The 24883-nt window shown below is 44.2% G+C and overlaps 1 protein-coding gene across 2 annotated transcripts in view; it reads right to left on the bottom strand.

Annotated features, from left to right (window-relative positions):
- NDRG1 (N-myc downstream regulated 1) overlaps positions 1–24883 on the bottom strand; it is a 74917-nt gene that overhangs the window by 37568 nt on the left and 12466 nt on the right. The window contains exon 2 of one of the 2 annotated variants that reach the window (XM_075743288.1): positions 2526–2552. The gene's annotated coding sequence lies outside the window, so the exon portion shown is untranslated. Of the gene's footprint in view, positions 1–2525; positions 2660–24883 lie in introns of those variants that run through there. The other variant, XM_075743289.1, reaches the window with a different exon arrangement.

The raw sequence follows: 24883 nt of genomic DNA, 5'->3' as shown, positions 1-24883 counted from the left end.
AACACAGTATTTTCTATGGGAAGTTAAAAGTTTGCCAAAATCCCTTAAGCTGGTCATGAGAAGATGCATGTTGCACTTCAGTCAAACAAATTAATCGCTTAGGTTTAAAAATCTGAATCAAAGAATTTTTTTCACAACAGTTCACTGCTAATCCCACCTGAGCTACCAGAGCAAATTACTCAACTAGCTTGTAAGTGTTTTTAAGGACCACTGTGATCGCCCCAGGTAACTGTCATGGTGCAAAAAAAGAATATTCAAAGAGCAGAATATCTCCCACTGGAGTAAAGAAAATTGGGGAATCCTGCTGTTTTTACTGAGCATTCATACAATCTACCCGGATGATGTGTCACGGTTTTAGCACTCCTTTTTATTTTGGCAGGAACAAAAAAGCCATTGTGCAGGGGAGTCTGTTTTTTGGTGGTGTGGACGCTGGTTCCCAAACCCAGGCAGGCGCATGTGGCGGTGCTCCCTCAGCAGCGGGTGTAACTTCTTTGGCTGCTGCCAAATTCTGTGGACAGCTATGGCATCTCTATCCTGCTGTCACCTTGGGTAAAATGGCCAATGATTGTAGGGAATCAGTACACAGACGCTTTTTCTTAACGGAAAGAAATGAAAACCCCAGCTTGTCAAGACCTTCTAGACCCTTTTCCCTCAGCCTGGTTCAAGGCCAGACACTTTTGCAGAGTGCCCATTCTCAAGGGGATGAGTTCATCTCTCAGTCCACCGACTGTAGAAATTTTCATTTCAGAGTTGAAATCCAGCCCATTCAGGTATCTGCTGAACTGCAGCACAAGGAGCTCAGATTCAGATGTTGTAGTCTCCAGTTCCCTAAACCCTTATGCCATGGCATCTGATCAGTTTATACTGAAAAATATTAGTTACAGAAACTTAAGTAGCCCCTCATTACTACATTAAAACCTGTTTTCACTGCATCTGTATTTTCCATGTCAAAACACATAGTTCCTCCTGAACACATTCATGCACTATTCTTCATGAAGGGCACAGAGCTTATCAGGAAACTGTACAAACCTTTAAGGAAAACGTCATTGTTGCTGCACCTACTCCTGAGTTTTACCATTTCATCCACAGTCATTAAATTCTTGCTGGGCACAGGACATCGTACAGCATTAGCTGCCTGCTGTTTACCCAAGTACTTGCGTTAAAAACACAGCCATTCTATGTCAAACTACATTAGGCTGTGGTTAAAAGAGTACAAAGTTTTAAAACACATGTTCCCAGAGCCACGTTCAAAGTGCACTAGCTAAATGCCAGTGGCTGAAGTTTTGATGTAAGTTATGCCCGTAACAGCCAAGACTAAAAACAGCAAAGCAGGCTTCTCACGTGTTTGCCCAAAGCATTTGATAGCTCCTGTTTACAGGCTATTTCCATTGCTTGCCCTGAACAGTGGGTTTTTCAGCAGCTGTGTTATCTTTGACACACTTGGACATACAATAAAAAAGTTGAGGAAAAGCCAGAGGAAGTCAAAACAGTGCAACACCTTGCAGAGAATCTGGTCAAAAGGCTTCAGGTTGTCTTTGACCTCTTCTACGACACAACTGCATTTTCTACATTCAAAATACAGTTCCTGTTTAAACAGGCAACTGAGGAGAAAAACATCCAAATAACATAGTTGGTAAATACTTCTATCCAAAGCCTAAAGGGAGTCCTGTTCTGGGGGTAGGGTACAAAATCAGGCACTGTGGTCTTCATAAAACAGCGAGCGATGCCAGTTTGCAAGCATTTTGTAGGAAAACCATAACACAGTGGAAAGCGTTAACCAAAACATCCTCCCTAGCAGAACTGAAATCACTTATTTCATCAGACTCACCACATAGCTGTGGCTCCATTGCAAACACTCCCATGAAGCGCTCTGAACCTGAGCAGTGCCTGGAAGCACCAACAGCAAACTGCACCTCTCATCACATATGAGGACGATAACAACACTGAAACAACTGACTAGTAAAGGCTGGACAACAGTCAAGTCTGTCCTCTGCTCCAAATCCAACACAGAGCTGTGAGAGCAGGGAGACACAAGCAACAAGCGCCAGTAGTCAACTTCTGTAGAAGAAGTATGTGCCTTCATTTCACAGCTGTTTTCCAGCCCAGCCCTGTTCACTGCTGCCAGGGGAGCCCAAACCATGGCAGCAGTACCCAATAGCCACTCTCACCACTGAGAAGGGCCAGGGTAGGGCTTCGGGCACCCCATCCGCTACTCCCTTCCACCAGCACACAGCCACCACCCTTCTAAGAGCCACCCACTCCTCCACCAGCAGCCAGCAAATCCCTCCTCGGAAAGAAGGGGGAAAGGGAAAAAGGATTTACTTACAAGAAAAAGAGAAAGGAGGAGGGTGATGCAAGCATGTACCCTCAGAGGGGATGCAAGGCCAACAGCGGTGGGTGAGTGGGTGGATGGATGCACAGGTAGGTGCATGGATGAGTACGTAGCTAGATGGGTAGGTAGTCAGACAGACAGATGGGTAGGCAGGTAGGTAAGCAAGCAAGTGGACAGAGGGACCATTCCTTACCTGCTGCAGTACCGCTCTCCCTCCTCCGCCGCTACCGCCGCGCTCCGACCGCCGATCGCCCGCCGCTGCGGGGCGGATTTATAGCCCGCGCCCCGCCCGCCGGGCGGTGCTGCCCGCCGCCGCCGCTGCCACCTCCTCCCCGACGGGAGCCCGGGGCGGACCGCCACCCGTTCCGGGGCTCCGCCCGCCCTTCCCCGTGCCCCAGGGCTCCCCCCTCCGTAGCCCGCAGACGTTTGCGGCGGCTACGCCCCGGTTGCCCAGTCTGCACAAGGTCCCTAAATTTCAGCGGGGAACGCCGGCGCAGACCCGCAAGCCCAGGTCCCCCCTTCCTCCAGGTCCAGCAGCCCTGCCCGGGGGAGGCTCGCCTCCGGCATCCCCATCCCGGGCCAGCTTTGGGAGCAGTGAACGGATGAGACCTGCCTCCCGGCTTTCCAGAGCGTTACCGTGCCGAGAAGAAGGGGTTTCACACAATTTGGTGGGGAGAGGTGAGTGTGTGCAAGGGGTTTGCCAAAAGAGACCAAAAGAGAGGCAGTCTTGGGAAGCGCTGAGCAAAGGACCGCAACAGCGAGCTCCTGGCACAGGTGGTCAAAATTGTGTGGATAAATATGCCCTACTATGTAAAAATCAATCTCTTTACCAGATCCTGAATTGCAAAATCTTACACTCATACACCGACATGACCACTAGGAAGGAACTCTAATTGCAGTAGAAAGAAAATAATGCCTTCACACATTTCTAACGAAGTTCAGAGGGTGCAGCGGGTGCTGCAAGTGCTGCCTAAGTTTCCCGGCGAACAGCTCTTTGGCAAGAAGCGCAGCTAATCGTTTATTCCAAAAAGAGGCCCTACCCTGCTGAGTAAAGAATATCTCTATATACACAGTTCTGCGTGTAGCCACCCGCTCAGGGGCGGTTAAACTGTGGCAGCCTGAGCTGCTTTTTCTGTGGCTCTTCTGTAAAGCACACTTACCCCATGTGTGTGATTTCACTTAACAACCTCACTTTCATGGCAGGTTACCGTGTGACACAAACTAATGAAATCCACAGCATGTTATCATTCTCCCTCATGCAGCGGCCTGAAGAGGAACTCAGAAATTCCTGAAAGTCTGAAACTCTGTTAAACTCTCTGCCTCTGTTTTCTCAGCTATACAATAGTAAGCTTATTAAGTCCAGTCTATAAAAGCTGCTGTTCAAATGCATATTAGCTTCTCTCCTCCTAACCCAGCTTCTGCACCTAAGTCAGAAAGTGCTGCTGTTGGAAAAACAAGCCTGGAAGTCTGGTTCCTTTTTCACCACAGGAGACTATATTGTGCAGCAATAACTCTGAAGTATTGCTAAGTGTAGAATAATGGAAATTTCTTATCATGTTGTCTTACCTTTGATTAGTTAATGTCTGCAAGGATGAAAAGTATTTCTAAAACAACACGAGAAATTTTTGTCATTCTAAGGCAGGGCTGCTCTGTGAGTGCTTGTTTTGTTTTTTGAATCATAAAAGGTCTAACCTTTTTCATACTCATTTTAAATTGTGAGGCCAGAAAACCACTGCAACTGTCACAAATAATTTAACTTGCAACTGAGCCTATTTTGAAGTCATGTCTTCAAAATTATGTCATCAAATCACTGGCTTGCTCTGTTTGTTGTGGAAGATCTGTCTAGCTCAGTGTACCTAAGTTATGGAACAAGTGCAAATGCTAGAACAAGAACATGGGCTTGACAAATTTTCCAATGGATTAATCCTTCCTTCATCTGGTCATGAAACAAAATCCTAGCTCAGAAACGTTCAGTCCTTCAGAAAACAGATCTGGGTCAGTGTCTGAACTGTGTGGTTTGGCCCATCCTCAAGCAGTGTTTTTCAGTCTGCTGTGCTTGGCTGCTTTTTGGGGAAGGGGCTGAAAGCTCCAGAGATTCAAATGGAATGAACTGTTCCCTGTGCAGTAAATGCAGACTTCTGCAGTAAAAGCAAGTACTGAGTCTGGAATGAACTGGAGAACTGGAATGAAGTGTTTTCTTTTGCTTTGACCTTTGCAGTTTGTTTGTCATGTAGATCACATGCGGTCTTGGATCCTCAAAAATGTTGGAGACAGGCAGGTAGAAGCCCCAGGAGTCAGTAGCTGCCAGCCCACGTGAGCAGGAGAGCCTGGGAATGTGTGCATCCAAACTGAGCCTTCCCTAGCTCAAGCACTCTTCCCAGCTATTTTTGCTAGTTATGACTGAGAATAACATGGTGATTTACAGTGTCTTTTCACGGTGATTGGTGGATTGCAAAAGAAAATGAAGTCATTCCAAAAACCCAAGTTAGGAAGTATTTTACTATGTCAAGATGTAATTGCTAAAGTTTGTACTCGGGGAGCCAAATCCTGCCGTGTGCCAGAAAGGAGCACAGCTGAAAGCTTGGGGAACATCGTTCCCCTCTGCTTGAAAAAGTCTACTTAGAAGACAGGTAGGGAAAACAGGAATTTCAAGGCTTCATTTTCCAGGGCGGCACAACTGACAATGCAACAGCCACAGCCTCAGTGAGTTTTCACCCTGTGCTGGGCTGCACGACCGCTCGCACCGCATTCCCATGGCCGCTGAGTGGCTCATGTGCTGGTATCTGTACGTGTACAGACGTGTGTACTTTAGGAACCACTGTGCTAGGGAGACAAGACAAGCTGCCACCCACATGGGCCCACTGAAAACCTAATGAGTACTCCTACAGTAAATATCATTTTATTTAATAAACCAGCTTTATGCAGCTGGTGTGCACTTGTCCTTTTCAGAAGAGCATCTCTATAGGGAGCGGCTGCCCAGCCATAGATGTCCATTTCTGCACCAGTGAGCGGGCTGTTCAAACTAATCTGAAAGCACTGACCCTCTCCAGCACTGTCTGTGGCTTTCACTTGAGATCACGGCATAGGTCCCCAAGATTTTTAAGGCTAAAGTAAACGAGGCCTTGATTTACTCTTTTATTTTGTTTTACTAAATTAGGTTATCATAGGTAACGCACACACAAAGACACATTTGCACAAAGAAGGGAAATGGCATACGGCCATGCTAGAGAAAGACTAATCGTATGTGCTGAGCAGAAACCTGCCTATGTGTTCTAATACCTGGCAGGAATAATATTTCAGCATTTAAATAGCACTTTAAAGCCATTAACTAATCAATGCTTACAAGGCTCCAGGGGAAAGAGGGTGGTGCAAATGAAGAACCACCAGATTAGAGACATGATCCAAAGTCCACTGAAGGGTAGCAATTCCCTCTACATCAATGCTATGGAAACAGATTTTAATTATGAGACAATTCTTTCCTTTGACATTATATTTCTTGCCATGCCAGCCAGCATTAACACAGGAAATTTCAGTGGTTGTGCTGCAGCAAGACAGAAGGAAAAAAGTTGAATAAACTAAGAGGACAGCATTATTTTTTTACAAATAATATTGTGCATTTCTTTAGAAAGATCTCTGCACACTATTTAAGTTCATGCAGTGGTAATATTATTAGTCACTGCAAAAGTAACTGGGTGTTCCCTTGTTCTTGCTAACAATACAGAAGGGATAACTTTGGATTAAGCTACATGTTTTATGAAAAATAAACTTAATGCTTGCTGGTTCATGTCAAAAGAATTCCCTGTGTGACCCATCAAATATCACACCCCATCCACTGGGAATTTTATTCTACTACAGCCTTTTGTTGTTGCCTTTGGATCCCCTGATGATGCTGACATGTAGCCATACGGATCTGTTGTCCTTCCAAAAATTATCCAATGCAGCTTTGAACCAAGGGCACTGACCTCAATAAAAAATATAAATAAATAACACCACGGATCGCAGATTCACATGCCCTTGTCAGAGATTTGCCTAATATTATTCATATCCCCACATAAGTACTTATTTCCAGTTTGAGAACTGCTTTTGGCAGTTTATCTGGTTCAGCAAAAGCATAGATGTGAGGTGAGTCATTCAGTTGCTCCTGCAGTATGAACTTCCTGCCATTTGCAAAAGAAGTACATTTTTTTTAATACGTTCAGAAGACCAGGTCTTATCTGTAAGTTCATATGATGAATGGAGCGGATTTTTTTTGTTTGTTTGTTTTGCTTTGAAAAGGTATGTCTCTTTGGGAGGTTTTTGGTGTAATGTTTTACCAAAGGGAACATTTTTGCAGAAAGTTCTGTTAATTGGGATCTATGAGCTAAATTCACAGCAGAACTTAGCTGTGAAGTGACAGGGCTGCCCAGCCCTGTGTTCACCACTCAGGCTTTCGGTCCAATGCATGTGGACAACTAAGTGCCTAAGAACTGGATTTCTGAGAAGTCAACATGATGAGTGGTAAATATTAAAGCTATCCAAAAGAAAAAGCCAAGAGAGACAAGGTCTAAAATAGAATTTATGTTTATTTCCACATAAGGTTTTTGACTATGAGTTGTCTCTAAGAGATGAGTACCTATGGTGAGTGAGTGCTTTCTCCAGTACTGCCTCACAGTCCGTAACGCACAGATAACGCAGGCATCTGAGGGACTTGGTTTCAGATACCATACTTACTCGGTTGTGTTTGAGCACAGCTCTTCTGCTTACCAGAAAAAAGTCTTAACCACAATTTACAGGGTGGTTATATACCCATTGCACAACATTTTGCTTGCAATTTCTCCTCTTGGAGCTAATGCATTCTGTAAAAATAATGAAAATTCATCAAGCCAGACAGGAAAAAGGAAGAATTTTGTTCTGCAGCTCACAGATGTCATTGTGAAGGTGGAGAGAGAGTTTCATATCCCTGCTACAGTTGGAAGGGGATATGCCGCATACTTCCACTCCTCCTCCAGGCAGAAAAGGTTCAAATTGCAACTTCTAGACTAAAACCTGTCTCTCACACCAAGAACTCATGAAGAGAGCACCCATTTTCAAAGCCATATTTTTTTTATACAAATATCTTTTATACAAAGATTAAGCCAGCAGGGACTCTCTGAAACTTGCACAGGTTAAGACAAAAGGGAAGAAATCCCAACTGGGGTTTCAGTTAGGATCTAGAGCAACTCCTCTTCCCAGGATGGCCGTGGTTTCATGCACACCAAGTGGCAAAGTGCTTCCTGATTTGGTGGCAACCCAACAGGGGTTTTAAAGATCCCGGTGGTACCCACGTTTCAGACTAAAGAGATTTGGGTGAATTCAGCTTGCGCATTCACTACAATCGGAGAGTAATGCACTGCTGCTAATATTCCGTCCTGATGTAGTCTCAAGTTGTCTATTCAGATGAGCTCTTTGTGTTTCACTTCTTTGTCACCTGCTTACTACTGGGCAGAAGAAGCAGAAGAGCACCGTACCCCGTGGCCCGTGAAGAGCCCTGTGCTTGCTGATGGCCCCAGCAGGACGTGAGTGGTGACCAGCTACTCACCCGCCCTCTTGTTTGCCCAATGGGCTAAACAGAAGACTCTTTGGGGCTGCTGGGAGATCAAAGAATTGGGTTTATAGGTACCTGATAGCTCCTTGCACAAGGTTACTTAAGCCTGCTGGAGGAATATTGCGCTCTTCAGACCTGTCCACCTGTTAAACACATGTGTACAAGTGCATAGAGCTTGTTTCTTTAGGGATCTATGTTAAACATACAGATAAACACAGTATGTTCCCTTACAGGTGTAGCTTTACTGAGCTGGCATGAGAGATTATTTTTTTCTTTATTTATGTTGATTCTTTTCATGGCCAACTATGAGCAGGCAAGGACATACAGACACCTGTTTTAACTGTGAACTAGAAGCAGTGCTGTAACCCTACACAGCTGTCAGAGGCAGAAGAAATGAAATGCTGCAAAGTTGTAAATGAAGGGGGATTTTTCTCAACTCTCTCTGAGGTAAGCAACCTTCTCCAAGCTCCCCATTCCCAACAAGAAATTTTGCATTTATCAGAAAGGGTTTCTTCTGGCTAAACCAGTTAGAAAGTACTGCCTTCAGCATTAACTACTACCCTTTGCCATTTGCGCTTCTTGAAGTAGCATCTTTACTTTTCTTCCCAAAATTACCTCCAAGAAGACAAGCTACGCAGGTGGCTAAATCAATTTCTGAAGCATTGGCTGAGTAGAGAATTTAACAGAGCCCAACTTATGCCCACAGTTGGTCTTCTACAACTTCTTGCATCTGTAATCCTCCCTCAATCTGCCTGGCCAATGCTTTGGGGTACCAGGACTCTCCATCCTCATTCTCTGAGTGAGTAGAACCTGGCCATTAGTTGCAACTGCTGTCCTCTCTGCAAATTCAATGACCAATTTAAATAAGTACTTTTAGGTTGTAAATGTCTTTTCATAAAAGCTGCTTTCACATGCTAGAAAATGGGGATTCTACATAGTTGAGCATTACAAGGAAAACCTTGCTCACATCCACTCTAGAGGCAGAGCATTAGGGACATTCAAAGAGAATCATTTGAGGGCTGCACAAGAACTGTGAAGGAGACTTTAAGTCATTTATGAAAAACAGACTTTGCAGTAGTTTGTTCATTAGCAGAAAGGTGTGACCAGGGAGGTGCTGGGTATACGTATGTGCTCTGATAAATTAGGCCATTTGAAGCAAGAGATAACAAGACTTGGAAGCCACCAGAAAACCTCCTGATTCCAAACAGTTTGGTGCTGGTCACATCAGCCAACATGCTGCCACTCCTGTACTGACCAGGGCAGAAGGCACCAAATGCAATTTGACATCTTTTTGATTCTCTGTGGTCATTATTTGGCTGAGAAAAATTACTCCAAAACTGAAGTACAACTGCTCCCCTCTCTCCCTTTAGTTCCCATCTTTGGTTATTATATTTTTAAAGAAGCTTCTTTGCTAGGTAGAAATCTGGAAAGTAATTCCGCCCCCCTCACCTCTTCCACTCAGTCTGGCCAAGGCGTTGCTGTACACACAAATATATAGGCACAAATACATGTGAGTGTACCAGAATCCTTCCCATTCCTTTTTTCACAGCTTCTGAAGGAACATCCAACTCACATCTCAACTGAACTTTTGAACCTACCAGGGCTGAGATGGCTTGAATTCAAGCAAAACAGGCTGGCCGATGCCTATCGGTTCATGGAACAGCTAAGCAAGTACGAGTCAGAACTGTGTCCTCACGTCTGATAAGGAAGAGCTGGTAAATGGCCTGATCGTTGTCTAATCTTCCTAACGTAGTAATGACATGTGCCCTCTGCCTGAAAACGCACTTAAAAGTATATGTCCTTTTGTCCTGAGCACACATTTACATAGCAATAACACAGCCAAGCAATTAACTAAGAGAAAGTCTGGTTCTGCAAGGCCCTAAATGACCTGTATCACTTGCTATCTGTTAGATGGCTACAGCTGTTTTCTAAAGTTTTTGGTTATAAATGCTGCTCTTACAGCTTTGAACCCACAGTCAAAGAAGCACAAAGTGATTTTGCTGGTTGGCACCGTGTACTCAGAGCTGACCACACCAACAGGCCTGGACCACGTTCATGGTCTTGGGCTCCTGGACATAAAATACAAACATTTATGAAACAAATACCTCAGGAGACTTCTTGTGTTCAGGCAGAGAAGACAGAGGTTGGCTCACTTCTTACAGAAGTTTTAAAGAAGAGGGTGCCACAGAGGAGAGAGGACACAAACAGCAATTTTTGATTGCAGTCTGGTTAAGGGGTTGCTTTAGGCATCTTTTGACAAAGATTGTGTGTGTTGCCCTAAGATGAAGTAACAGAGGGAGTAAGGACAGGAGAAGAGAGCAATAGGTAAGCTGATTGCAGCTCCTGCAGCAAAACTCAACATGCTCTTTTTACCAGCCATTTCAAAACAGTTGCTCAGAATCAAACAGCCAGTGCTGAATGAGAAATTCATCCATTTAATAGCTTTAAAGGCTGTTCCCTGTTTAACAAGACACGGTAAATCTGCTTCAGATTAGCAAATCAAATGAGTCACAAAAAAATTCCACTTTGGTGTTAAGTTTTGGCCTGCACAAGCTGCATCTCAAACAGATGCTGTGTCCATACTGCTACATATAAAATGGCCAAGACCCTACTAAGTGGTGTGGCTCAGCTCAGGCTTCATGTCTTAGGAGCAGTCCTTTGCAGCAGACTGACCCCACACACGTATGGCACTTGGTCCTGGCTCTCCTGTGCTACAAGTGGTGTCCCTGTGGTCCTAAGACATGATCTTTGTTTTTGTCTGTGTGTTTTTCACGTGTTTTTGAGTTCAAAGGCTCTGAAATAATCTAAGGGAGGTGTTGCAACCCACAAGAGTGATGTTTTTATGGGATGAAGCTGAAGGGATGTGTTGCATACCCTAGGGTATGCATGGGGCTGTATGAGTGTGCAGGAGGATGCAGAGCCTGGTGGGACAGCCTTGGCGGGCTGCGTAGGCTGGAGCATGATCTTCTCCATACTGCCTGGTGACAGCTCCTGGGAAGAGGCCAGACCAGAGCCAGGGAGCAAAATAGCAATTAAGTGTGTGAGCAGCCAAGGGTCTGGGTGTCGAGCTCACACCCTGTCCCCTTTTAGCCTATGCGTATCCAGAGGAACTGAGCAGGGTCCTCTGTAGGTTTTATCATCACATACATCCAACTGGAGTTAGACACTGAACAGAGGACAGCGCCTGCAAACATCTCAAGCCCTGAATGCTTCTCAAATACTTCTCACTGATGAAGAGTTGCAGTAGGTGAAGCACCACCTCTGCTGGCAGCCTCTGGGTAGGTGGAAAACACTGAGAAATTTCAGCAACATTTCAGCTTCTATCTGCCTGAAATTGGGTGCCAAAAGGAAACCTTATTTCTCGCAGCAGCTGAAATTTTTGATGTGTTAAAACTCAAGAGCAACTCTGAAAGCTTTTTAACAAATTTGAAGGCATTACCATAAAGAAAACATAACTATTGTATTTTTAACAAAAAGAAAAAGCAAAAGGAAAATGAAGGAGTTCTCAAGATACCACAGGATAGAGTAGAGAGAGACCAACTGCGATCCAAATCATACCTCTGTGTTGGTTTTGCGTGGCAAGGTTTTGGTAGCTGGGGGGCTACAGGGGTGGCTTCTGTGAGAAGCTGCTAGAAGCTTCCCCTGTGTCTGATTGATAGAGCCAATGCCAGCCGGCTCCAAGACGGACCCACTGCTGGCCAAGGCCAAGCCAATCAGCGCCTCTGTGATAACATATTTAAGAAAGAGAAAAAACAGTTAGAGAGAGCTTTTGCAGCCAGAGAGAGGAGTGAGAAGATGTAAGAACATCTGTAGACACCAAGGTCAGTGCAGAAGGAGGGGCAGGAGGTGCTCCAGGCGCCGGAGCAAGATTCCCCTGCAGCCCATGGTGAAGACCATGGTGAGGCAGGCTGTCCCCCTGCAGCCCATGGAGGAAGGATGAGGGGGTGTAGCGATTCCACCTGCAGCCCGTGGAGGACCCCACGCCAGAGCAGGTGGAGACACCTGAAGGAGGCTGTGACCCCGTGGGAAGCCCGTGCTGGAGCAAGCTCCTGGCAGGACCTGTGGATCCGTGGAGAGAGGAGCCCACGCCAGAGCAGGTTTGCTGACAGGACTTGTGACCCCTTGGGGGACCCACGCTGGAGCAGTTTGCTCCTGAAGGTCTGCACCCTATGGAAGAGACCACGCTGGAGCAGTTTGTGAAGGACTGTAGCCCGTGGGAGAGACTCCATGTTGGAGCAGGGGAACGATGAGAGGAGTCTTCCCCCTGAGGATGAAGAAGCGGCGGAAACACCATGTGATGAACTGACCACAACCCCCATTCCCCGTCCCCCTGTGCCGCTGAGGGGGGTGGAGGTTGAAGCCGGGAGTGAAGTTGAGCCCGGGAAGATGGGAGGGGTGGGGGGAGGTGTTTTAAGATTTGGTTTTATTTCTCATTCCTCTACTCTGTTTTGCTTAGTAATAAATAAGATGAATTCCCTCTCCAAATTCGGTCTGTTTTGCTCGTGATGATAATTAGAGAATGACCTCTCCCTGTCCTTATCTCGACCCATAAGTTTTTTTTAGTTATACCTTTTCTCCCCTGTCTAATGAAAGAGGGGAGTGATAGAGCGGCTCTGGTGGGCACCTGGCCCTCAGCCAGGGTCAACCCACCACAACCTCCAAGAAAGCTTTCCTCAGCCTAAGGTGAAAAGGAGAGAGGCTCTTTGCTGTAGGAATCATCCAGCTAGTGAAACCAGTGGAGATGAGTGATTGCCAGGTTGATGTCTATCAATCATCTGCAAAACATGACAATTAGTGGAGATTCCTAACAACTGAAAAAGGGCTGCTGATGAAAAGACTGGCTACGTGAATGGAGAGACAGTGGTGATTATAATATACATCATCTCTGGTAACATTTTTGACATCGTCACCCACAGTATTCTTATTTTCAAGTTGAGAAAGCATGGGATGCATGAGTGTGGCTTGAAAAATGGCTGCACTGCCAGGGTGAGAATGTGTAATAATCAATGGCTTAATATCCAGCGGAATGCCAGTAACAAGTGGAGTGTCACAGTGGTCTGGTGTTGTTCAATGTCTTCATCAATGATTTGGATGATGAGACCAGGGGTGTGCACCCTGCAGCAAATTCAAGATGGTGCTCAGTGAGGGAAAATGATTGATATAACAAGTGGCAAAGCTTTAACCCAGAAGGACTTTGAGAAACATGAGAATTATGCCAGCAAGAACTTTCTGAAATCCAGGAGGGAGAAGTGCAGAGTTTTGTGCCTGGGGTGGAATAACCACATTCATCAGCACAGGTTGGGAACTGAACAGCCAAGACCTGATGAAACGGGATCTAGGGCTTGTGGTCAATGCCAGAATGAGTAAGAGGCAATAGTCTGCTGTCATTACATGTAGTGCAAATTGCACATTGAGATACAGTTGATCAGTTGATGAGAGGGCTGGAGCACCTCTCCTATGAGGACAGGCTGAGAGAGTTGGGGTTGTTCAGCCTGGAGAAGAGAAGGCTCCAGGGAGACCTAATTGCAGCCTGCTAGTACCTGAAGGGGCCTACAGGAAAGATGGAGAGGGACTGTTTATCAGGGAGTGTAGTGATAGGACAAGGGGTAATGGGTTTAAACTGAAGGAGGGTCGATTTAGGTTAGATGTTAGAAAGAAATTCTTCACTGTGAGGGTGGTGAGGCACTGGAACAGGTTGCCCAGAGAGGTTGTGGATGCCCCATCCCTGGAAATGTTCAAGGCCAGGCTGGATGAGGCTTTGGGCAACGTAGTCTAGTGGAGGGTGTCCCTGCCCATGGCAGTGGGGTTGGAACTAGATGATCTTTGAAGTCCATTCCAACCCAAACCATTCTATGATTCTATGATTCTATGATACATCTGGGGAAGTGTGCCCAGCAGATCCAGGGAAATTATTACCTCCTTTACTCATCCCTGGTGGGACCAGTTTTGGACCTATCAGGGTGTCAAGAACCTTAAAAAGCTTAGCAAAGAGCTGCAAAGGTAGGGGATTAGGGCACATTACCTTCAAGGAGAAGGTAAGGGAGCTGGGCTTGTTTCGTCTTGGCAAGAGAGACTCAGGGGTGGTCTAATAGCAGCCTATATCTGTTTCAAACGAACCTGCAGGGATGATGAAGCCAAACCCTTTTCTGTAGTGGCAGAGAATATAATGGGGCAACAGCTACAAGGGACCTGAGATTAGACGGAAGTTTAAGACACTAACATAATGCTAAGGAGTCAAAAATAAGTTCTGCTCATTGGAAGTAGCGGGCCCAAAGGAAAACCAGCATAAGAAGGCATAAGGTAGATCACAGCAACGTTGGGTTTACCACCATAAAATAAAGTGAACAATGAAGGGTGCCAAGACTGCTTAAAAAGGTGAACTCTGGAGGCTTTATCTAACTAGCCACAATAACTAGTTGTCGGTCTGAAATGCTACAGTGCAGTATGTCCTCTGGATATGGGATGCAGGCTAAGAGTTTTAAAAACCCAAGAGAGAAATCAAATATGGAGAAGGGCTGAGATACTGTATCAGTTAGCAGTAAATAGAGTGATCCCATGCCCAAAGGGCAGATGGACTTAGTGCTCTTCTCAAAAAGAATCAAAGATATATCTTGCAAGAACAAATAGAGTTTTGGTAGTAAGCAAGGGATGATTTGGGTTAGGTCTAGGTGTGGAAAATTCCGAGATTTTGTCTACAGGAAACTAGTACATAAGACATTTAATGTCATTGCTAGACTGAACAAACTAGCCTCTACCAAAAAAAATTGGAGAATAATTTTTCAGAATTAAAAATCAAAGGCAATTTTGGAAAAACAATGGTCGTTTAAAATGCACATCTTAATGCTCAGACAAGTATCTAATAGAGCAAACACCTCAGGTTTAATATGAGCAAGTCAACCTCACTTAAAACCTGCAAATGTGTTTTAAACAAATGGGAGATCAGCATTGGCAGAGCTACAGAAGAGTGGGCTTTAGATCAGAAAACATTGATGAAGGTTATTGACAGGGCGTGGCTGCACAGCCTATTTCTAGCTCCAGTTGTCACTGAAAAGGGAAGAGCTCACTGGTGAATAGGACTTGATTCAGGGGCACCAGATCGGGAGCTACACATTGGAGCAGGAAGGGATTCAGGTAAATGTGCTGAGAAAAACAGGGATGTCACAACCATTGAAGACTCTCAGGGCTGTCTTGGGGGGTATCCAATGAACAGACCTAGACAAAAGTCCTAAGGCTTGCCACTTTAACGAAAAGTACAGGCCAAGCCGAGTAAGAAGGAACAATAGAAACCACTCTTAACAGTAGCACTAGAAAAAAATGCCTAGTTGTGTTTATTAGCTAGGATGCACAAGACGCGAAGATGATCAGAGGGCTCGAGCACCTCTCCTATGAGGACAGGCTGAGAGAGTTGGGGTTGTTCAGCCTGGAGAAGAGAAGGCTCCAGGGAGACCTTATAGCAGCCTTCCAGTACCTGAAGGGGCCTACAGGAAAGATGGAGAGGGACTGTTTACAAGGGCATGGAGTGATAGAACGAGGGGTAATGGCCTTAAGCTGAAAGAAAATAGATTTAGATTAGATGTTAGAAAGAAATTCTTCACTGTGAGGGTGGTGAGGCACTGGAACAGGTTGCCCAGAGAGGTTGTGGATGCCCCATCCCTGGAAATGTTCAAGGCCAGGCTGGATGAGGCTTTGGGCAACGTAGTCTAGTGGAGGGTGTCCCTGCCCATGGCAGTGGGGTTGGAACTAGATGATCTTTGAAGTCCCTTCCAACCCAAACCATTCTATGATTCCATAAGTCCTTTCAGTTTCTATCCTAAGATAACCTTGATAGAAGATACAGTACTCTGTTATATCACATTTCTGTTTACTACACAGTATACTACATAGCTAGTAATGCCTAGCAGTGATCACAGCTCTGTGGGCATGAGCTCCCACAGTTTGTAGTGAAATACATGTGCACACTTACTGCTGCAGCTTCCCGTATCCTCGGCCCAGCGTGCTGATCACCAGCAGTATCAAATTGAAAAAGCAGCTTTTCTGAAAGCCTGGGCAGCAAGGTTGTGTTTAGCCCTGTTACCTCATTGAACTCTGTAAGTGCCTGCCAGAATAATTGGCGATTTAATTCAGCTTTTCATCACACAGCACTGAGATACAACATCTATGGATGCAAGGACACAGGTGTTTAATAGCGTGTAGCAAAGCTTTACAAACATAGCTAATTATTATTCTTTAGCATTGGTATTTTATTGCTGGGTAGAGCTAAGGTTAGGAACCCTGCTTTGCTACAGTTTACTACAAATTAATCTTGAGAGACAGTTTTTGGCAAAAATGCTCATTACTGAAATGGTGAAGACATTCCCTATCATCTTCTAGATAGGGGATCAAGGCCAGAGTTTGTCTTGAATACTTCAAGGTTATTACTAATTACAAGTATTGGAGCTAACACAAATATTAGTATTGTGGGATGAGTAGATTCTGAGTGCACGTAGATACACTTTGTAGAAAGGCCTGAATGTAGTAATCCACCTACACGTGGTCTGTGGTACCAAGGAGCCTTGCAAAAAGGAAGAGTCTAACCACCAGAAAATAGCACCCTGTATCATGAAGCTTTCACTGGATTGCCTGACCTTTGGTGACAAACACATCTGAGCCACAAGGTCAGAGATTTGAGCAGGATGACTAATACCGACTTCACTCTGGGAGAATAGTATGAATGTATTGAAACGTACCATTTGGAGCTCTAGGCCCCATATCTGAAGAGACTGCCTGTACACCACTTTGTGTCCCTCCAGCTCAAAAAGACCCTGAGCAAACTGATAAGGGATGACACGAAGAACATTTGTTGCTGAATGTAAGATTTCCTGTTTAACGTGCTTTCCCTACTGGAATGCATTTATTGCTTTGTTTGTCCCACACATCATAGGTTATTTTCATTTCAGAAGCAGCTCTTTAGAAATTATCAGAATTTAAAAGAGGACAAAAATCTGTTGCAATTTTTATGGTCAATTTTCAAACATGATATCTCAAGCCATATTTGGAGAGAACTTCAAAGCTATCTCGTTAGAAGCTTAAATAAATCCTGAAAGAAATTCTTAACTCAGAAAGGAAGCCTTGACCACAAGTAGTTAACACATTGTGAAGAGCATCAAACTCTGTCTGTAGCACTATTTAAAACTGTGAATTACAGTAAATAGGGGAACATGCTTTAAAAAATAGTATTATGTAGCATAGACAAATTCAAAAACTAGATTCTTTGTCTACAAAACCATTGGCATATCTGATTCTTCCTACTGGGTTACCACTGTCATTATTTCCAAGATACAAAAGCCCACAGGAGCCAAATTTAATCTCATGTTCTATCTGTGGCATTTGATGCAGGCTGGGAGAAGGGACAGATCCTACCCCCACCCTGGGCAGCTGTGGAGCTGCTTTACAGCAGTTTATTTTCAATGGTGAAAGGAGTTGCACTGGGTCCTTTCTGTCTGTCACTATTAGAAGCTCAAGGCAAAGGCTGAAAACAGACTTGAGCTGCCTGAGACCCATTATTTATTGACCTTTCATCAAGTCAGTGTTTTTAGCTTAACCCCAGTCTTGGTCGAGCCAACAGCTCCAGATGCAGACATGAAAGCCAGACCTCAGCTCTTTCTTCTGCGAGTGTGATGATTTTCCAGGAAGGGTCCCAAGGATTCCTGGGCTACCTGCAGGAGGCCTGCACAGTTCTGATCCATCACCTCTTCATAAGCTCAGGCAACAGGTCATGTAATGACAAGCTTGTGTGCTAACCAATCAGGTGATGGAGGAATCTAGTAGGTTCTACCCCCAAAAGACAAGATTTGTAACCTTGGCTGCTGGAAACCAGCCTCAAGGTGAAGTTAAATCCTTCAGCACTTTTTCTAGATGAGACAATCCACATCTTTGGCTTGGACCATCTTTCATGCAAATTTGCAAGAGTAGCTTATCAGAATTGCTTGTCCAGGGAAGGTGTTGCAGAAAATGAAGCCTCACCTATATCCAAGTGGCTTCAAAGGAGTGTCTGGCTGTTGGGGACCAGCCACTGTCAGTGTTGCAGAGTAACTGGTACTCCCTGTCTGGATGATCACACAGAGCCAACAGCACACTAAAAGCCCAAAGGAGAAAAACCCCCAAACAACGTGGCTCATGATAGCTGCTGGTACCAAAAGTGTCCTGGGTTCAGCAGTTGCCAGTGCCTCTTCTTAGAAGTTTGTCAAAACAGAACTTTCTTCACCAAAAGGGGAAGTGTCCTTTTCTTCCAGCAGCTGCAGTGTACTGAACTAGACATTTTTAGAGCCACATCGTCTGCATGCCCATTGCCAACATCCAGCAGCTATGTACTCAAGAGTTTTCCTGGCAAAGTATCAAACCTCCCTGGAATAATCTTAAGGGGCCTCAGTTAGCACGTTCCCTGGTACTGCAGAAACGCTGAGCCAGGGCACAGAGGCATGGTAGTGAGTCTGCAGATCTGCTAAATATTTAAGGTTAGGATTAGCCACTAATTTAATACACCTTTTTCTGATAAACGTTTGCTCATGGTGTGACACCCAAAGTCCTTCCTGCAGTTAAATAACAATGTGATTCATTGTTGTCATTATATGTGTTTCTATTTAAAGACTTAAACTTAAATCAGTTCCTTAATATAGGAGGTTTGCTTATAAAGTGGAAAAGGAACAACATATTTCTCCTAGCCTGAATGATTGACCAAAGATTTGAGGTGCCTACAGTTAGGAGGAAAACTTGAACATTGTATCAGGTACTTTGTTCAATCATTTTTTTTATTTTGAATGGGGACAGATATCTTGTTTTCCTGATCATAAGAGGGAGGGATGTAGTAGCAGGAAGAAAATTAAAAAAAAAAAAAAAAAAAAGAAAAGTGAGGGCATCTGGTAGCTGACATAAAAGTCAGCTTTGTGTTCTTCAGACTGTTTATCACTTTAAGGATAAATGCAAGGGATAGCTGTGGTTTTGAGAAAGTTTAGCTGCATTTAAGATGGTTTTAAGTCTAGGAAACTCCACTGAGGAAGCAGGTAGCTCAGCTGACAAGGGCTTGGGGCTCAAGACGGGCATATATCACTGTACAAAGTAGACACTACAACCGAGTAACTCTGGAAGCTGAACATGTCTTTTTCTGTTTATTGCTTTGTCCTCAATCTACTGATGATGCAACTATTTGTAGAAGAAAAATGGCACAACCATCACAGGAGAACATGGAGAAGGGAGGTGCAGATATCCTGGAAAACAGGGGGTGTGACCCTGTAAGACACTGGAAAAAAGGTTTTCAGCCAGCTTCCTATAGAAAGAGGATTAGAGAAGCTCAGGCAGTTTCTTGAATTTGTAACCATATAAAAGCTGTACCTAAAGCACTGCACTGCTGCATAAAAAAGGATTAAAAAAGATGCTAGATGAAAATACTACTGGAAGTACTGACTTACTGTATACATTTGAAAAAACAGGCTATTAGCCTCAAGGCTTTGAGTAAGAAACTCTATTGACAGGAAACCAGAGTTGGCAATAAATTCTCAGCATTTTCCAAATATTCCTTTTTTTTTTCCCCTTAAAATGAGAAGGCTGCCAAGCAGCTTCTAGTGGAAAGAACAGAACTTGTGTTTTCATATCAAATTATAGAAAATTAGAGTTGAAGCGGACTCAAAATGGGAATCTGTCTGCCTCTTTGGAAAAAGGATCAAGTAAATGTAGCCATCCCTTATCAAGGTATTTTTTTAATTCTGTTTTAAAATCCTTCAGCAATAGAGTTTGGGGTTCTCTAGGTAATGTCTTCTGAGATACATTACTTTAAGATGTTATTTTCTATTTTTCCTTCCTGTTAATTCTTTCTTATCATAGACTGAGGGAACTTGGAGAACAAATTTTCTTTTTAATGTGTGACACTTGATAACATTTCCATGTACAGGAGGGCTAGCAGTTTTGGGGCTTTCATTCTCTGTGTGTTGCTGTGACATTTCCACTGGTTATCTTGCCCTTTTAGTCTTTTGAAAAGCAAAAAAAAAAAAAAAAAAGCCTTTATTTTTAAAAGATTTCCTCATAAATCTTGTTTCCTTAAGTGCTTGCCATGTTCATAGTTCTTCACTCAAGTCTCTCTGCTTTCTTTACATCTTTTTAACAGCAGTATCCAAAGCTGGCACCGAACACTGGAATTCAGATGTGCTGAAGGGTATCTCTATAGATGTGTAACTCAAGGAGGGCTAAATGATTAGCAAAGTTTGCCTCCTGTGTCTGACTGAGAGTTCTCCTGCTGATATGTCCCAGGGTGGCATTTGCTTAGTTGCCCAAGTATCATACTTTTTTCATATTCAGTTTGTAGATCCTATTCTACACTATTGCTGCCTTGTGAGCTTCTCTTCTTTTCCTATTTGGGCTATGATTTCTCCTATCTAAGTGTGCAATAAATTAATTAATTCAGGCTGTTCTTTCTGTTTAATGAGATCATTTTGACTGTTGAACCTGCCTGCACAGGTTGATGACAGTTGCTCTGTAAGCTGGATTTCTGTTTTGCAGTGATATAAATCACTAACTGAGAGGGGGTATTTGATTTGCCATCCTTGCTGGGTAGCAATTATTGCACCCGGCTCTGAGTCACGCCACTGAATATTGTGGTTACTTCATAGTAGGTTTGTCTAGACCATGCCTCCCTGCTTTCCTGATGAGAATGTTGTAGTGAAGTCTTACCCAAAGTTTTATTACAAATGCAATAAATTTTCAGTCACTTCCCTGTCATCAGCTGGATGAGTGTAGTGAGTTGACCTTGCCTGGCCACCAGATGCCCACCAAGCTGCTCTTTCACTCCCCATTTTTAACAGGACAGGGGGAGAAAATGAGATGGAAAGCTCATGGGTTGAGATAAAAACAGGGAGATCACTCACCAGTTACTGACATGGGCAAAACAGACTTGACTTGGGGAAGATTAATTTAATTTATTGCCAATTAGGACAGTGAGAAATAAAAGCAAAACTACAAATGCCTTCCCCCCATCCTCCTTTCTTCCCAGGCTCAATTTCACTCCTGAGTCCTCTACCTCCTCCCCCTCAAGCAGCACAGGGGAATGGGGTTGCGGTCAGTCCATCACATGCTGCTCCTTTCTCCTTATGCTCTTCCCCTGCTCCAGTGTGGGGTCCCAGCCGCAGGACACAGTTCTTCATGAACTGCTCCAATGTGGGTCCCCCATAGGCCACAGATCCTGCCAGCAAACCTGCTCCTGCGTGGGCTCCTCTCCCTGAGCCACAGCTCCTACCAGGAGCCTGCTCCAACTTGGGCTCTTCAGGGGATGCAGCTTCCTTCAGAGCACATCTACCTGCTCCAGCGTGGGGTCTTACATGGGCTGCAAGTGGATATCTGTTCCACCATCATCCTCCACAGGCTGCAGGGGGACAGCCTGCCTCACCATGGTCTTCACCACAGGCTGCAGGGGGATTCTGCTCCGGCACCTGGAGCACCTCCTCCCCCTCCTTCTGCACTGACCTTGGTGTCTGCAGAGTTGTTCCTCTCACGTTTTTTCACTCTCTCCAGCTGCAGTTGCACAACAGTTTTTTCCCCTGCTTAACTCTGTTACCCTAGAGGCACTACCACCGTCACTGATGGGCTCGGCCTTGGACATCGGCGTGTCCATCTTGGAGTCAGCTGGCATTGGCTCTGTCAGACATGAGAGGCAGCTTCTGGCATCTTCTCACAGAAGCCATCCCTGCAGCCCCCCCGCTGCCAAAACCTTGCCACGCGAACCCTATATAATGAGCTACCATGTCAAAGAAACTAAATTCTCTTAAAATGCTTTACTCTTGACAAAACCATGCTGGCTGTTTCTTAACACCGTATTATCTTCCAAGTGCTCACAGGCTATTTCATAATTTGTTCCAGTAGCTTTCCATGTTCAACTGTCTTCCTTGGATTTGTTCCTCTTCTTCTCTTCCACCTTGTTAAAGGGAGATAAGACACCTTCCATGAGTCCTCAGGGCTCACCTCACTGGCGTCAACTTTTAAAGGTTGCCTCTTTTTCTAGCAAAAGCAAGTAAACAAGAACACACTTGGTGACACACTTGCTGGTTCCAGTTGCACACGTCTGTGTGCACATGAAACCTTTTTTTGTCTTTATTTGGCAGGTGTTTATGAGTTGTCTTTTTTCTCCAATTCCACATATGAATTCTGCACAAGGATCCAGAGTTTTTGGCATGCTCTTGATTGACTTTTGATAACACAGATCCTGCTTTAACAATCTGCCATTTGTCATAACCATGCAGTTAGCAACAAAAGGTCTCTGTTAAATGTTTAATGCCAGGCACAATCCCAGCAGTCAGGGCTGGTAGACTGAGGAGACTATGCAGCACATGAGGTAGGAAGAAGCCACAGAAATAGCAGAGAAAAAATGTGGAGTTGTTCTCTAGGTTCTGTATAAATATAGCTAGATGTTTTATTATCTTTAAAAGTGGAGGATTTCACTTTGGTAATAGAAATCAGAAATCTAAAGAGTGTGAATGTTCCACTTAGTAAAATAAAAATTGCAAATCACAAATATCTTTTGTTTTACTCTCCATAAATATGTTTGGTTCAAAAAAATCAGCAATACCTTCGAACAGTTCTGTGTAAAAACAATCAATTACAACAAACCTATTGGTTAGAATTAACTTTTGTTAATTTGCAGCAACATGTGTAACAATAGTGACATTTCTTCCTACAGCACTGTTGCTTTACAGAACAGAATAAAATTACAGTGCGGCTGAGATTCATCTGCTATCCTTCCTCATATGTGTTGGCCTTGGAAAAGTTTCATAAAGACCATATAATGAAATTTCATTTATAGATAGGTTTTTTGTTTGGTTGATATTTTTATTTGGGATGGGTAGGGGCATTTGGTATGTATTGCTGTCTCAATCTGGAAAATAATCATTATAGGTTCTCCAAAGAATATCATAAAAACATGGAAGAATGTTCAGGGTGTTTTGAGTTGATCTGAAGAAGCCTTTTAAGGCTGCAGCATGCCTAATAACTGTGGTACTGATAACTTGCAAGTAACGGAAAATAAAATGCTCTAATCAAAGCTAAGGTGAAGAGACAGGCCTTCACATTTAATTCTTAAAAACATAGTGCCAGTGAAGTGTGGAAGCACTTAGATTAAAACCGTAGCATAATTCAGGGGAATTAGCAGTGTAAATAGTGCCCACTACATAACAGCATTTTGTGTTTGTACCACTAAATTGTGCAACCAAGGAAGGATTCAGCAACTGATGGCCACCTATGCTGTCCAAGAAAAAGCAAAATCCCCTTTAGGATGGTATTATTCCTTAATCAAGTCTTGTTTAAATTAATTCTCTTCCCAAAGGAATAAGTTTTGGGTGACCTTTTCAAGGCATCATATTAAAGTGTGCTTTGTTTATTGAGCACTTTTGTAACAGCTTGGACTAAAATGCATTTTTGCTTAATAAAATGTATCTGGACCAGTTCCATTACCCTCCCACTCACTGCAGCCCACAGGCCTAAATGGGTGTGACAAAAAGAAGAATTTGGCCATTGACCTGCAACTCCAGTGAGTCATACTGGGTCACATAAAACTGCCTGCTGGAGACTGCAACAGAGGGCTGCAACGTTGAGCTTCCCTGCTGCCACACAGCGTGCGGGAGGCTGCAGGGGAAGGGACCTTTCCAGTGGATTCACAGAATCACAGATAATGGTGAAGGCTGGAAGGGATCTCTGGAGGTCATCTGGCCTAATGCCCTGCTCAAGCAGGGCCATCTAGAGACAGTTGCCCAGGACCATGTCTAGGTGGTTTTTTTGATATCTCTAAGGAGGGAGATTCCACCACCTCCTTGGGCAACCTCTGCCAGTGCTCAGTCACCGTCACAGTAAAAAAAGTGTTTCGTGATGGTCAGTTGAATTGTCCTTTCTTTCACTTTGTGCCCATTGCCTCTGGTTTTGTCAGATTCAGCACAGAGTTGAGGGGAGGATGAGAAGTGTTCTGGCTTGGAGACAAGGAAGGCCATGTTGTCTTGTCATCTGACTTCTCTTCTAAACTCAATATTTAGACTTCATACTTCTGGATTTTTTCCCTATGACAGAGTCCTTGCTTATGGGGCTGAAAAGCCCATGAGAGTTTTGGTCAGAGGGTCTCAAGTCCTATCAAGCTGGCGTGGTATGGAGCTGGCTGGTTGTTCAGATCCCCATCTTTGCAGGTGGTCGCCACAATGCAGAGACATACAGAAAAATCCCTACCTGGGCACTTGTGCCAGGATCCCTCTGTGAGGTTGCATCACAAGCCTGACCATATGCTCCAGCAGACGAGCTATTCTGCTACAGGCAGGGAGGAAGGGGAGGGATGTCTAAGGTGAGATCTATCCGTATATTTGCCTGCCTGGATTTTTGTACCATTGTCATTTCCATGTTTCCTTTTCAGATCCTCTCACCTGGGATGTGTGGGAAACATAGTCCTTCTCCATTCACAAGAGCAGAGAATATTGTATGGCCCCATGCATTTAATTTAGGATATGAGGGATTCATTACATATAAGAATTGCCTAATCCAACACATCAGCCAGCCAAACTGGCCCATCATGTTACTGGAGGGTTTTCTTATTTTGCTCAACCAGGGAGCTAAATGCTTTCTCTGCCTGGAAAAATTATCAAGAAATATTGTTTTGGAGAAAATGTTTTGGAAACTTCATCCCAAGTGAGGATTAGACTTGATTTAAGTAGGGTAATCTGGAATTGGAAAGCTGCACAGACATCTGAGAGTGCTTGGTGACATGTGGAAGCATAAAGGTGAGACTGACTCATAAAAGTGCACTCAGGGCATTTTACAAGAGTAATTCACAGTGTATCTGATCCAAAACAAAGCAGGATTTGCGTGCCCTCAGGGATCACTGTGTACATACAGAGGAAACAAAGGGCTTACATCTTTCAACACAAAATATTTCAGTATAAATAGCTCACAGGAACGTAGCTAATCTCTAAGGCCTTCTGTCAACCAACTGCAGA

This window comes from Balearica regulorum, chromosome 2 (assembly GCF_011004875.1).
Source record: "Balearica regulorum gibbericeps isolate bBalReg1 chromosome 2, bBalReg1.pri, whole genome shotgun sequence".
NCBI classification, from domain to species: domain Eukaryota; kingdom Metazoa; phylum Chordata; class Aves; order Gruiformes; family Gruidae; genus Balearica; species Balearica regulorum.
This window is presented reverse-complemented; position numbering and strand designations above follow the sequence as displayed.